Source organism: Poecile atricapillus, chromosome 10 (assembly GCF_030490865.1).
Source record: "Poecile atricapillus isolate bPoeAtr1 chromosome 10, bPoeAtr1.hap1, whole genome shotgun sequence".
NCBI classification, from domain to species: domain Eukaryota; kingdom Metazoa; phylum Chordata; class Aves; order Passeriformes; family Paridae; genus Poecile; species Poecile atricapillus.
In genome coordinates, this window is record NC_081258.1 from 21945934 (window position 1) to 21958424 (window position 12491).

The 12491-nt window shown below is 51.0% G+C and overlaps 1 long non-coding RNA gene across 1 annotated transcript; it reads left to right on the forward strand.

The window, feature by feature from the left end:
- Positions 1-8708: 8708 nt before the first annotated feature.
- Positions 8709-10805, forward strand: LOC131582669 (uncharacterized). The gene is made up of 4 exons (XR_009278378.1): positions 8709-8915; positions 8995-9038; positions 9127-9171; positions 10737-10805. It is a non-coding gene; the product is annotated as an uncharacterized LOC131582669 (long non-coding RNA).
- The last annotated feature ends 1686 nt before the right edge of the window (positions 10806-12491 follow it).

Sequence of the window (12491 nt, forward strand, 5' to 3'; positions counted from 1 at the left end):
TTAAGCACCCTATAGCTGCTATTTTTAAACCCCTTGCTTTGAAAATTACTTCAGAGACATCTTTCCAGTTTAAACCTTAGGCTCTGGCCAAGCCTTGACTTTACCTAGATAGAGAATTTACCAATAAACCCAGAAGTTTTCTGCATCAAAGCAATATTCAGGTCAATTGGACTTGGCAATTAGTGAATTAATATAGCAGCTAGATTTTACGGCGGGCTCGGAAAATCGTTATCCGGACACGATTTTCCAATCTTCCATTGATTTATCAGCCGTGGCAGACTCTGGGATGAGAGTATATATTTAGTACATTTGGCAATTCATATTACAGATCATTTAGATAAGTTTAACATCGCATAATATTAATTATGCGTCTTCTTAACCAGTTTTTGATTGCCGTAAACGCTATCATATACACATGCATATGTATACATATAGGAAAGAACACTTTTACAGCAATCAAAAACTTACGGATGGACGCATAAAACAGTTATTACTCCTGAGCTTTCTCGTACCTTCCTTCGAAGCACCGGGGACTAGTCTCGTCTAGTCCTAAGGTAATCACCGGGCCTCCAATGCCAGGAGGGAAGGCTATCCCAGAGCCCACATCCGAATCTCAACTTACCCCACGTGACCTCGGCCGTAAGTGTCTCACGTGAGTAATTTCTTTAGGCCATAGTAACAAATACGTGGACAATATTTGTCGGTAAAATTATCGATGAAATGTGGGTTACTTCTCTGGAGACCTGAGGATTCACTTCTGCCTCTGGTCAGGATACAACAGAGAAGATCTGTGGTACAAATGGTCACAAGCGATCAAACAGGACATCCAGCTTCTCCTTGAACTTTGTGGAACAGGGTTGGCATCCAGCCTCGTCCTTAGACCGGGAAGCAGTTCCTAGAAATGGGAAACGGGAGGCAAGGAAGATTCAGGCTAAATATGGATTCAAACCGGACCGGGTGTTAGCGCAGGAAGAGACATTTTTCATCCAGACTGCCGAAATGAAGACCCGTAAAATCCTAGCTCTGCTTCGTGTTTCATGTACTTTTACGTGGTATTTACATTATCAGAAAAAATGAGCAAAGAATAAACACGACAGGTTCCCGTTATTGTTGCGCGAAGGCTTTTTTTAAAGGCCGCATACTCACCGTCTCTTTTTCACTCCAGGCTCGGCTTTTCCCCCGACGTCCGCCGCATCGGGCGTCGCGAGGACGGCCGGGTTCTTCAGCGGGGAGTCTCAGGAGCCGGTACAAATTCTGCTTTTTCTGAAGGTGTATGAAAGCGTGCTATCAAAATAGCTATTTTCTCCACCGGAAAGCTTTCCGTACACGACTGCCAAGGCACGGATGTGTTTTAATCACGTAGCTAGATGTACTTAGAAGATTATTTTTCAAGGCAACACTCGTAGTAGAATTTCATTCGGTTTGCGTCCGCGAGAGGCGGGCCGCCGAAGAGGCACGGTCGGGAACGAAGGACGGAGTAAATCTCCGGGCACGTGCGGCAAAGGACCGAGTCGCACGGAAGAGGCCTCTTTCTAAACCGGATTAGTATTTTGCTGTAATTCGGGGTGTTTGGATTTAGCCTGGGCTTGTCAGCTAAGTCATAAACAAGCCAACTCGGCTCCTCAGCTCTCAATGAGCGTTTGAAACATGTCCACAGAAGGCCAAGGCAGTAATGACTGCAGAGGAAAAATTCACGACTGAACGATTGCTGGGGAAAAATTCCTCGGGAGTCACAAACCTGAGACACATGAAATTCTGAAGGTGGAATTCTAGTTTCAGCTTTGGGCACCTGAAGGAGGACAGGAGTCCTTAGCCATATAAAGGGAAGCCGAGCGCCCCAGCGCGTCAGGTGCAGACAACGAGGCGTTCAGGGAACTAGCGGGGAGCCCTTTCCGCCCCTACCCTCTCACCCAGGGGCAACAGCACCGGGTATCGGACAAACCTCTGTCAAGCAGCAGCAGCCGAGCAGATGAACCGGTGCATGGATTTGCAGGGGGGATCTGGATTTGCAGGGGGGATCTTTCTCCTTTTTTCCTTTTGATTTCATCTTCCTAGTCCCTCCAAAGCGTCCCTAGAAAAAATGGGGATGATGAGGACGAAAGTAGTTGAAACTGAGGGAAGCAACTCTGTTGGGGAGGGTGAAACAGGGAAACCTTATGAATGTGATTGTTTTTCAGAAGATTCTGAAAATATGAAGGCTAGAATCAAAGTAGAAATGAAAGCCTGCTCTGAGTCCTAGGATACCGAGTGGCGGTTAACCAAAGAACAATAGCCTAGCCAGTTGAATGAGAATCCCTGCTGACAAAACAATGTCCTTCTGCTGATCGAGAAGTCCAAAGGTAAAGAAGCAAGGAAAGAACTTGTAAAGCTTTGTAGAGTCTAAAGCGCAGCACTGTATGTTAATATAGGGAAGCGCATAGGCTGTATGTAAACTCTTTAGTGGCCGTGTCTCATGGTGATCGGTTACTAAGAATTAGAATATTCACGATAGAAAAAGATATATTGGATTGTAACAAGAACTTTGCTCTCAACTCTTACCCCTCTCTCAGCTCCCCTCTCCCCCGCTCTTACCTCTGAACCCCGCTCCCTCACCTCCTTCCCGTCTAGCCCTCTCCCCCACTCTTAACTCTCAGCCCCCTCTCCCTGGTCCTACCCCACTAGTCTTCCCTGCTCTCTCCCTCTGGTTTTTCCCTCTTTCCCTCTATTGCTCTCTTATTCCCTCCCTCCCCTTTCCCAACCTCTCCTCCCCTGCTCTACCCGTTCTCTCTCCCCTTCCCCGGACCACACGGACGCCGAGGCCGGTGGCGGACACGGATCTCCCCTCTTTTTACCCTTATAATAAATTGCTTATACTTGAACAGCTTGACCCCGGAGAAGTCTCTCACTGCGAGTGAGCGTTTCTACACACCAATACCTGGCGCCCGCACATTTACGAGCCATCCCACGACTCCTCCATCGGTGAGACACTGCTCCATCATCACTGGCAACTACGAAGACAGGTTTTTTCACCCTTTAAGGCCGTCTAGAGTGCAGTTTATGCGGCTGATCACCATAACACCGTAACTCTCTTTCCACTGTTCCGCGGCACCCTCGGGCACTGGCCGGCCATCGCTCAGCAGCGTCGGCTCCGGAGCTCTAGAGGTATCCGCCGCGTGGCTTTTTCGGGGCGCACGTTCCGAACGGCGTCCGCACCCCTGGTTTCCGCAGGGCCCCGTGGCACTGAGAAGGGTGGCAAAGCCACGCCTCTTCTGTGCTACACGGGACATCCCCTGCGTGGTTTCTTCGGGGTGAAGGTTGCCAAGCAGCGTCTGAACCCCTGGTTTCCGTGGAGCCCCCGAGCTCAGGGGGGCGTTGCGAGGCGACGTCTCACCTGGGCTAGGTGGGCAAAGCCTCTACGTGGTCGAGCGAGGGGCAGACGCTGTCACAGCATCTACACCCCGAACTCTCTAAAAGTTTTTCCGCTGCAGCGTCCACACTGTAGTTTTTAGACGACTCTGCAGCGTGGTTATGTGCGAGTATTACTAAGTGACACCCGAGAACGGACGGGAGGTGCCTGGCCAGCACCCATCACCCGAGCTCTGAGAGACGAGCCGACATCATTAAAATAAGAGCTGAGTCACAAACCAGTCTATCACGGGTCAAAACTATTCAACCCCAGAAAAAAAGCTGTATAAGCAACTAAAATTCTCACTAAAAGCCAGCCAAAGTAAATTGCCTAAACGAGAACTAAAAACCCTCCTAACCTGGACTCTAGTTAATTTCCCAAACGCAAAACACTCAGAATTTTTTACTAGAGATTTTTGGGACACAGTTGGTAATAAGCTTTTTAATAACATCTCTCGCCGAACTATGGCGGCCGCTAAGCTCCTCCCAGCCTGCAGAGCACTCGTAGAAATGCGTGCTGCCAATACACAACGCTTGACGAGCCCCCCGTACCCCCGCATCTCCTACCCCTCCCCCCGACCACGCGGCCCCCGCATCCTCTGTCCCCGCCGGCCCTCCTCCTTTCCTGCCCACTGAGACCGGCGCGCCCCCGACCACGCGGCCCCCGTTCCCCCTACCCCAGTTCCGGCACGCTCCGTTCCCACCCCTCCCCCCGCCTTCCCCATCCCACCGCCCGCCCGCTTTTGCCTCCCTCCTGCCGTCCCAGCTACCCCCGATGTTGCGGTCCCGCCCTGTTCTGCCGTCCCTGCGGTTATGGGCCCTGCCGCCGCTGTCCCCGCGGTCCTCCCGCCTTCCCCCGCCGACACCGTGGTTCCCGGCTCCGCCACCCCGCCCACCCTCGGCATCGCCGTTCCCGCAGCTCAGCTCCCCTACACCCCCTCCGTGCCGCCCGCGCCGCCTTGCCGCCCCACAGGCTCCGCTTTCCCGGCACCCGTGGAGCCGCCGGCCCCGCCGCTGCCGCCGCCGTCCAGCGACACCGATCTGAGCGGTGCGGCCCGGGCCGATCCGAAACTCCTGCTGCCGTACACCACTCCCCCATGCTGCCCTGCGGCGCTGACGCCATCCACGCATGTGCAATCACAGCTTTTATCGCCGAGGCTCCCGCCGCCGTCCCCGCGCCCCCCGTGCCAGCCTGTCAAACCGTGGAGGGGGAGAGAAATGCCCACTTCTAAAACACCAGAACAAGTCCAAAAATACCAGCGTCACGCAGTTTCAAATCACCAAGTTGAAAATTTCCAAAGGAATCCAATTGCAAAATACCAGAATATGGGGTTCCAAAATTCCAAAATGATTCAGTTTCAAAATAGTAAACTAGTGAGTTCCAAAATATGAAAAGCACCCAATTTCAAAATATCAAATTGCAAAATACCAGTTCTCAGATGTCTTACACCGGCAGGATTCCCAAACCCAAATGAACGCAATTATTGTCAAAACGGGATCTGCGCTACCAAAATGACTATTTTCTTCCCTGAAAAGCTTTCCCTGGTGATCATCAATACACGTAGTTATTTTGATCATTTAGCCGGGCGTAATAGAACTTTTACTTTAAAACCCAACATTTGTAGCGGTCCTCAGCTCGCGTCCATGACCCGCAGCATCCGGGCGGGACCGCCGGGGCTGGGATCGAAGCGCAGAGCGAGCCCGGTCCCCGTGGCTGCGTGGGGAAAGACCAAGCGGCGAGCAAAGGGAGCATTTATAAACTATATCGATATTCCACTGAAATTCAGGGCAGAGCAGCGACGGGGGCGCTCAGGTTCGGCCAGGATTAGCCCTAAACGAGCCGGGCAAACGCGCGACCGCTCAAGGGAAGCGGAAGTCAGTAACCGGTAATCGCCTAGGACCCCGTGAGGAATTTCCTCCGTAATCACAAACCCAGCACACAGGGGATTTATGCGGCAGAATCCCAATTTTGGCCACGGCACCCGGAGGAGGAAACCGGTTCTCTATCGCGGAAATGAAAGCCCAGCACCCCGGCGTTTCGGGGACGGACTGCGGGACACGTAAGGGAGGGAACGATCGGCAGGATGTTTCTGCGCCTCACCCCCACCCCCCCCCCCACTCCAAGGTGCAGCCGCCTCAGGCGTGACTGGCGAGGATGAGAAGGGAGCAGCTCCTTGCAGAGGCAGTTTTGAGAGGGTCACCCGGGCAAGGCTCGCGCAGGGAGCCGCCAGAGGGGCCAGCGGGGGCATCCCGGGAGTTCCTCCGGGAACGAGGGTCACGGCACCCAGCAGGGACCAGGGGATCAGGCGGTTTCACCCGGGCGGGGAGTGTCACTTTAAGATAAAGCCGAGAGAAAAGCCCGTCCTGCCGAGCAGGGTCACCCGAGCGGGCGGGGCAGCACGCACATTCCCGGCGGGGGGGGGCGGGGGGGGGCGGGGGGCGGCAGTTTTCAGCTTTCCTCTTCTACCTCGCTACTCCATCTCCACAGCCCCAAAGAAGGGATGGGTTATCAGGAAAAAAGGTGTTTAAGCTGAGGGAAAAAGCTTTCTTTTCCCCAATTGCCTGTGTTTGAATTGAAGAGAAATCCACTTCCCCTGCAATTTTGATAGTCTCAATTGGAGGTAACTCTGCCTTTTCTGTGCTGTTAGAGATATTAATTGATAGAGAATGCCCATTTTCTATTTTTTTCCACTTTAAGTGGAAAGGGAAAGCAGGGATGATGCTTTTTTATGGATCTGAATTAACCGAAAAATGCCCCCTTTTCAATCACCAGAGAGATTTAAAGTGAGGAAAACCACTCTTTTTCCCAATATTTGATGGGTTTAAATTAAAGGGGAGAAACCATTTATTTACCACTGTATCCGTTTAAGTGGAGGTAGCTGCCCCATTTGCTCATTTTTAGCGTTGCCTTTTCCAGCATGTCCTGGGGTGACTTTATGATACCGGTATCCCCAATTGTCTGGTTTATGTTAAATATTAAGTTCTGCACCTTTAAGACTGGCTATGAAAGCGAGAGCGGGGGGGAAGAAGAAGCACGCTGTTTGCATTAAGGAACAAATATCACTCCCACACATCCCGCTCCTGGACCGTGGTGTCTGCAGCACGGACAGACAGCGGGACAGAGCTTCTCTCTGGCTTTTAGTTGGTTTTAGCTAGCTGAGGCAGAGGAGTTCCCTGGACCTTGGTTTTTTTTTCGTTTTTTTGTTTCCTTGGATCTGTGCAAACCTGCTCTGGACCGAACACCCAGCCAAACCCCGGGAGCTCACGCCTTTGGCCCACCGGGGCCCGGGCCTCGGCACTTTTCAGCGCCGGAAGGACCGATAAGAACCCGAGCGAGGCGAGCTACACCACATGAAAAGGACTTTTCTTCCTAGACTTGCCATCCCATCGAACAGTGAGAGGTTTTATTATTTCATATTATTCAATTTCTGTTAAATAAACAGCTTTTTCCACTTCTTTCCAAGGAATTTTTTTTTTCCTTTCCTGGACCAGTTGGTAGGGAGGGGTCATTTCCCTGGGGAAACCCCCATTTGGAGTTTTCCTCCCTAATTTGCCCTAAACTAGGACACAGCATTTCAAGGGTTTAAAGCTGCATTTCAGGGTACCTCTACCCACGCCCCGGCACCAAATATTTCCAACAGGAGCGAGTCCAGCAGGTATGTAACGGTAATGCCAGCTGGGAGTCTATTCTTTTCCTTATTTTCATTTATAATGTAGAGAGCCCTAATTAGAGGTCCCTATGAGACACCATTCATATCTATACTATTCTTCTCCACCCTAATTAATCACAGGGGGAGTGCTACTTAGTAATCACTAATAAATAATTATGCAAGTCCATAAATTATCCAACTTAGCCGGCAACACTGCTGAAACACAAAGTTTTGCTTCTTACCTTTTTTTTTTCCTTTGCTCCATTGCTCTGAGCAATTGCAGTAAAAAAAGAAAACACTGTCTTTTCCCAAAAAGTTTTCTTCTACGCAGAGCTCCTTACCTCAATTTTAACTCAGAGGAGCCAAACAGCTACGGTCCCTCTGAGGGCTTTTATACCCGGTGGGATTTGCCGCCTCCCTTTTCCCAGGCAGCGTGGGAAAAAGAGGCGGGCTCAATTAGGGGTATATTAACCCCAGGCTGTGCTAAGGGGCATTATTCCCTCCAAGGGAATCAGCTGGGCTGAAGAGCTTGTTTCTCATTTCAGCGAAGAGGCTCTTTCAATTTACTCCAACCTGCTTTTAGCAGGTATCTTTTGGGCATTTGAAGCAGCAGAGGTTTTGAAAACACCTTGAAGAAAGCATTATGGAACACAGGGAGTATTTAAGTTCATGATTTTGGGTTGGGAGTTCAGGGGTGATAAGATGCTTTTATAATGATTCTTCTGTTTGGGTTTTTTTTTAGGAGGATTGCAGTTTCCTGAAGTTCTAGGTCACGTCAAGTGCGATACTTCAGATTCTCTCAGCAGATTCAGCGTGACACAAAAGGGAACCGCTGCGGCAGCTTTCCTTAGCAGCAGATTGGTCTCTCCGATGGATTCGCTTCAGAGAGATAAGTCGAGGGCTGTGGTCACAGAGGGGATCGAAGCAGGGTAGTGGGTTAGGATTCACACTGGTTAGGGTTTTGAGTCAGCTATGGGGAGGGGGAGGTTTGAGAACTGGCCTTTGGGGCCACCGTGAGGGAAAGGCTCACTTTGGCTAACAATGCTGAGGTGGGCAGGGCAGAGCAGTCCCAAGGTGTGTCGTCACTTGTCTGTTGTGCTTTCTGTGTCTTCCGTTCATCTCGTGTAACATGTCTCTTGCCTTAGTCCTCCCAGGAGCTTATGAGAAACCCCAGGTCCTTCCGGTCATCTCCCATCTTTGCGTTCCTTGGCCCGGGGCCGATGCCGGCGGAGTTTCGATTCGGGAGGTCAGACAGGCGTCAGAATCGCATCTCTGTTCAGCAGCATCCGATCGGATGTCTTTTTAGGTCTTGTTCTCAGCTGTGTTGACACATGTATGCAGTAATCTTTCTTTACAGTGGATAAGGACTTGTGCCGATTCAAAGGCAGGCAGAGGCTTCCAGCCACAGGATTCTCAGGCATCCGTCTCCGCGGTTCTCGGAATAAGTCGTTCTGTTAGCATCCTTTTCCTCCGGGGTCATCCGAGCCCGGCGGGCTCGCCTTCGGTCCCTCCTCGGTCATCTCGTTCAGCATTTTCTCGGTCCTCGTGAGGATTTTCTCGTCTCAGAGTTTTCTCTCCCTGTCGTGTCCCCTCGTCTCACGTGTCACGGGTGTCTGGGGGTATTCGGTCCGGAACTGCTCTGCTCTGCCGCCCGGCCCCGTTGCAGATGTTCAAGGACAAGTCCCGGGCACTTGTAATTGGAGACTCGTAATACGGGCTGTAGTTGGAGTCTAGGTAGTATTCTTATGTTGGCAGAAGGTGTCTGGAGCTGTGAAGTTACCCTGCAGCACTTCGACCTTTTTCCTAACTTTCTTTCAGATGCGGATGGATCGACCTCCCGGCAGAGCGCCTCGTCCCAGATGAGGGGATCCCCCTGAGAAGGTCGGTCACGGTTCTTCTTTCGCAGTGGGGCTGGAGTCGGTCACTGTGTTACAGCTCTGCTCTTTGTATTTTTTTTCAGGAAGTAAAGCCGGATAGCAGCAGTGAAGGTGAAGCATTGTGAAGGTGAGCCTCGGTTGGTGGAGAGAAGCAGTTGTTCTTGCTGGGGTCTCAGTTTCTGCTATAACTTGAATCCCTTGTTTTTTTATGTTAGGTGGTCTACTTGCAAGATATCCCAGCCCAGGATGCCAGAGGACAGGTGGGTGCAAGCTCTAAGTGTGTTTTGGTGTTTAAGTCCCTGGTTTGCTGATAATGTTTAGTTCTCTAAGATAGAATGAAAGAACCATATCACGAATCCCACCTTGTGGATCCTGACACGAATCGGTGTCACGGACAGGATTCTGAGAGACAGAAGGGGTTGCAGATTTGTTGTGCACTCAGTATCGGGGGAAAGACGTTTCGCCTCAGCCCCCCTAGCCTGCCACGCCGGTGAGCAGTGTCTAGAAAGCAAGGGAGGCGATTTGAATTTCTCAAAAACTGCCCACGCCTCGGTGCAAAGCACCCCACACTCATTTGAGGGCTCTGTCTTCAGAATTTTACAAGGGATATTTGAATGCAAGAGTTTGGACTGACTGATTTTTCTGTTTAAAGTACTTGTTTGCTGATAATGTTTAGTTCTCTAAGATAGAATGAAGGAACCACATGACAAATCCCACCTTGTGGATCCTGACACGGATCGGTGTCACAGACAGGATTCTGAGAGACAGAAGGGGTTGCAGATTTGTCGTGCACTCAGTATTGGGGGAAAGACGTTTCGCCTCAGCCCCCCTAGCCTGCCACGCTGGTGAGCAGTGTCTAGAAAGCAAGGGAGGCGATTCGAATTTTTTAAGAACTGCACACGCCTAGATGCAAAGCACCCCACACTCGTTTGAGGGCTCTGTCTTCAGAATTTTACAAGGGATATTTGAGTACAAGAGTTTGGACTGACTGATTTTTCTGTTTAAAGTACTTGTTTGCTGATAATGTTTAGTTCTCTAAGATAGAATGAAGGAACCACATGACAAATCCCACCTTGTGGATCCTGACACGAATGGGTGTCATGGACAGGATTCTGAGAGACAGAAGGGGTTGCAGATTTGTTGTGCACTCAGTCTCGGGCAAAGACGTTTCGCCTCAGCCGCCCCTAGCCTGCCACGCCGGTGAGCAGTGTCTAGAAAGCAAGGGAGGCGATTCGAATTTTTTAAAAACTGCACATGCCTAGATGCAAAGCACCCCACACTCGTTTGAGGGCTCTGTCTTCAGAATTTTACAAGGGATATTTGAGTACAAGAGTTTGGACTGACTGATTTTTCTGTTTAAAGTACTTGTTTGCTGATAATGTTTAGTTCTCTAAGATAGAATGAAGGAACCACATGACAAATCCCACCTTGTGGATCCTGACACGAATGGGTGTCACGGACAGGATTCTGAGAGACAGAAGGGGTTGCAGATTTGTCGTGCACTCAGTGTCGGGCAAAGACGTTTCGCCTCAGCCGCCCCTAGCCTGCCACGCTGGTGAGCAGTGTCTAGAAAGCAAGGGAGGCGATTCGAATTTTTTAAAAACTGCACATGCCTAGATGCAAAGCACCCCACACTCATTTGAGGGCTCTGTCTTCAGAACTTTACAGGGGATCTTTGAGTACGAGAGGTGGGACTGAGTGGTTTTTCTTCTGTTTAAGTCCCTGGTTGGCTGACAAGCTTTCGTAGTCTAAGATGGAATAAAGGAACCGCATCAGGAATTCCACCTTGTGGATGGTGCCAGTCATATTTTCTGTTTTGTCCGAGGTTCCGTGCAGAGAGGCAGAGCCGAAGTTTGCGATCGGCCGCACCGAAGCCGGCGCGGGGGATGTCTCGATGTACACATCCTATCGAGGATGGGTCTTGTCCTATTACGTTACAAAAGGTAAGCATCACAGGTGGAAGTTGGAATCAGGGGAAAAGCATTTATCATCAGTGGAGCCAATTTGAAGTTAAGGTACAGGACAGGGCTGTAGTGGGGTGGGCCCCTCTGAAGCCAAGGGAGAGGGTTTCTTTTCGAGCTCCCCAGAGCTTTTGCCGGGCAGGGCAGTTCCAATCCATCCTCTCATGCTCTCGCGTTTCACGTCGTCGGCCGTCTCAGCCTCTCGACGTCGTCGTGGATTTTTTCGTCCGAGGAACTGGCCTTCGCGTCTCTGCGGCTATCGCCACGTTCACCCGGCGGACATCGCCTGCGCTTGCCTCTGTAAAGTGCCTTGTGCTGTGCTTGCCTCTGTAAAGTGCCTTGTGCTGTGCTTGCCTCTGTAAAGTGCCTTGTGCTGTGCTTGCCTCTGTAAAGTGCCTTGTGCTGTGCTTGCCTCTGTAAAGTGCCTTGTGCTGTGCTTGCCTCTGTAAAGTGCCTTGTGCTGTGCTTGCCTCTGTAAAGTGCCTTGTGCTGTGCTTGCCTCTGTAAAGTGCCTTGTGCTGTGCTTGCCTCTGTAAAGTGCCATGTGCTGTGCTTGCCTCTGTAAAGTGCCTTGTGCTGTGCTTGCCTCTGTAAAGTGCCTTGTGCTGTGCTTGCCTCTGTAAAGTGCCTTGTGCTGTGCTTGCCTCTGTAAAGTGCCTTGTGCTGTGCTTGCCTCTGTAAAGTGCCTTGTGCTGTGCTTGCCTCTGTAAAGTGCCTTGTGCTGTGCTTGCCTCTGTAAAGTGCCTTGTGCTGTGCTTGCCTCTGTAAAGTGCCTTGTGCTGTGCTTGCCTCTGTAAAGTGCCTTGTGCTGTGCTTGCCTCTGTAAAGTGCCTTGTGCTGTGCTTGCCTCTGTAAAGTGCCTTGTGCTGTGCTTGCCTCTGTAAAGTGCCTTGTGCTGTGCTTGCCTCTGTAAAGTGCCTTGTGCTGTGCTTGCCTCTGTAAAGTGCCTTGTGCTGTGCTTGCCTCTGTAAAGTGCCTTGTGCTGTGCTTGCCTCTGTAAAGTGCCTTGTGCTGTGCTTGCCTCTGTAAAGTGCCTTGTGCTGTGCTTGCCTCTGTAAAGTGCCTTGTGCTGTGCTTGCCTCTGTAAAGTGCCTTGTGCTGTGCTTGCCTCTGTAAAGTGCCTTGTGCTGTGCTTGCCTCTGTAAAGTGCCTTGTGCTGTGCTTGCCTCTGTAAAGTGCCTTGTGCTGTGCTTGCCTCTGTAAAGTGCCTTGTGCTGTGCTTGCCTCTGTAAAGTGCCTTGTGCTGTGCTTGCCTCTGTAAAGTGCCTTGTGCTGTGCTTGCCTCTGTAAAGTGCCTTGTGCTGTGCTTGCCTCTGTAAAGTGCCTTGTGCTGTGCTTGCCTCTGTAAAGTGCCTTGTGCTGTGCTTGCCTCTGTAAAGTGCCTTGTGCTGTGCTTGCCTCTGTAAAGTGCCTTGTGCTGTGCTTGCCTCTGTAAAGTGCCTTGTGCTGTGCTTGCCTCTGTAAAGTGCCTTGTGCTGTGCTTGCCTCTGTAAAGTGCCTTGTGCTGTGCTTGCCTCTGTAAAGTGCCTTGTGCTGTGCTTGCCTCTGTAAAGTGCCTTGTGCTGTGCTTGCCTCTGTAAAGTGCCTTGTGCTGTGCTTGCCTCTGTAAAGTGCCTTGT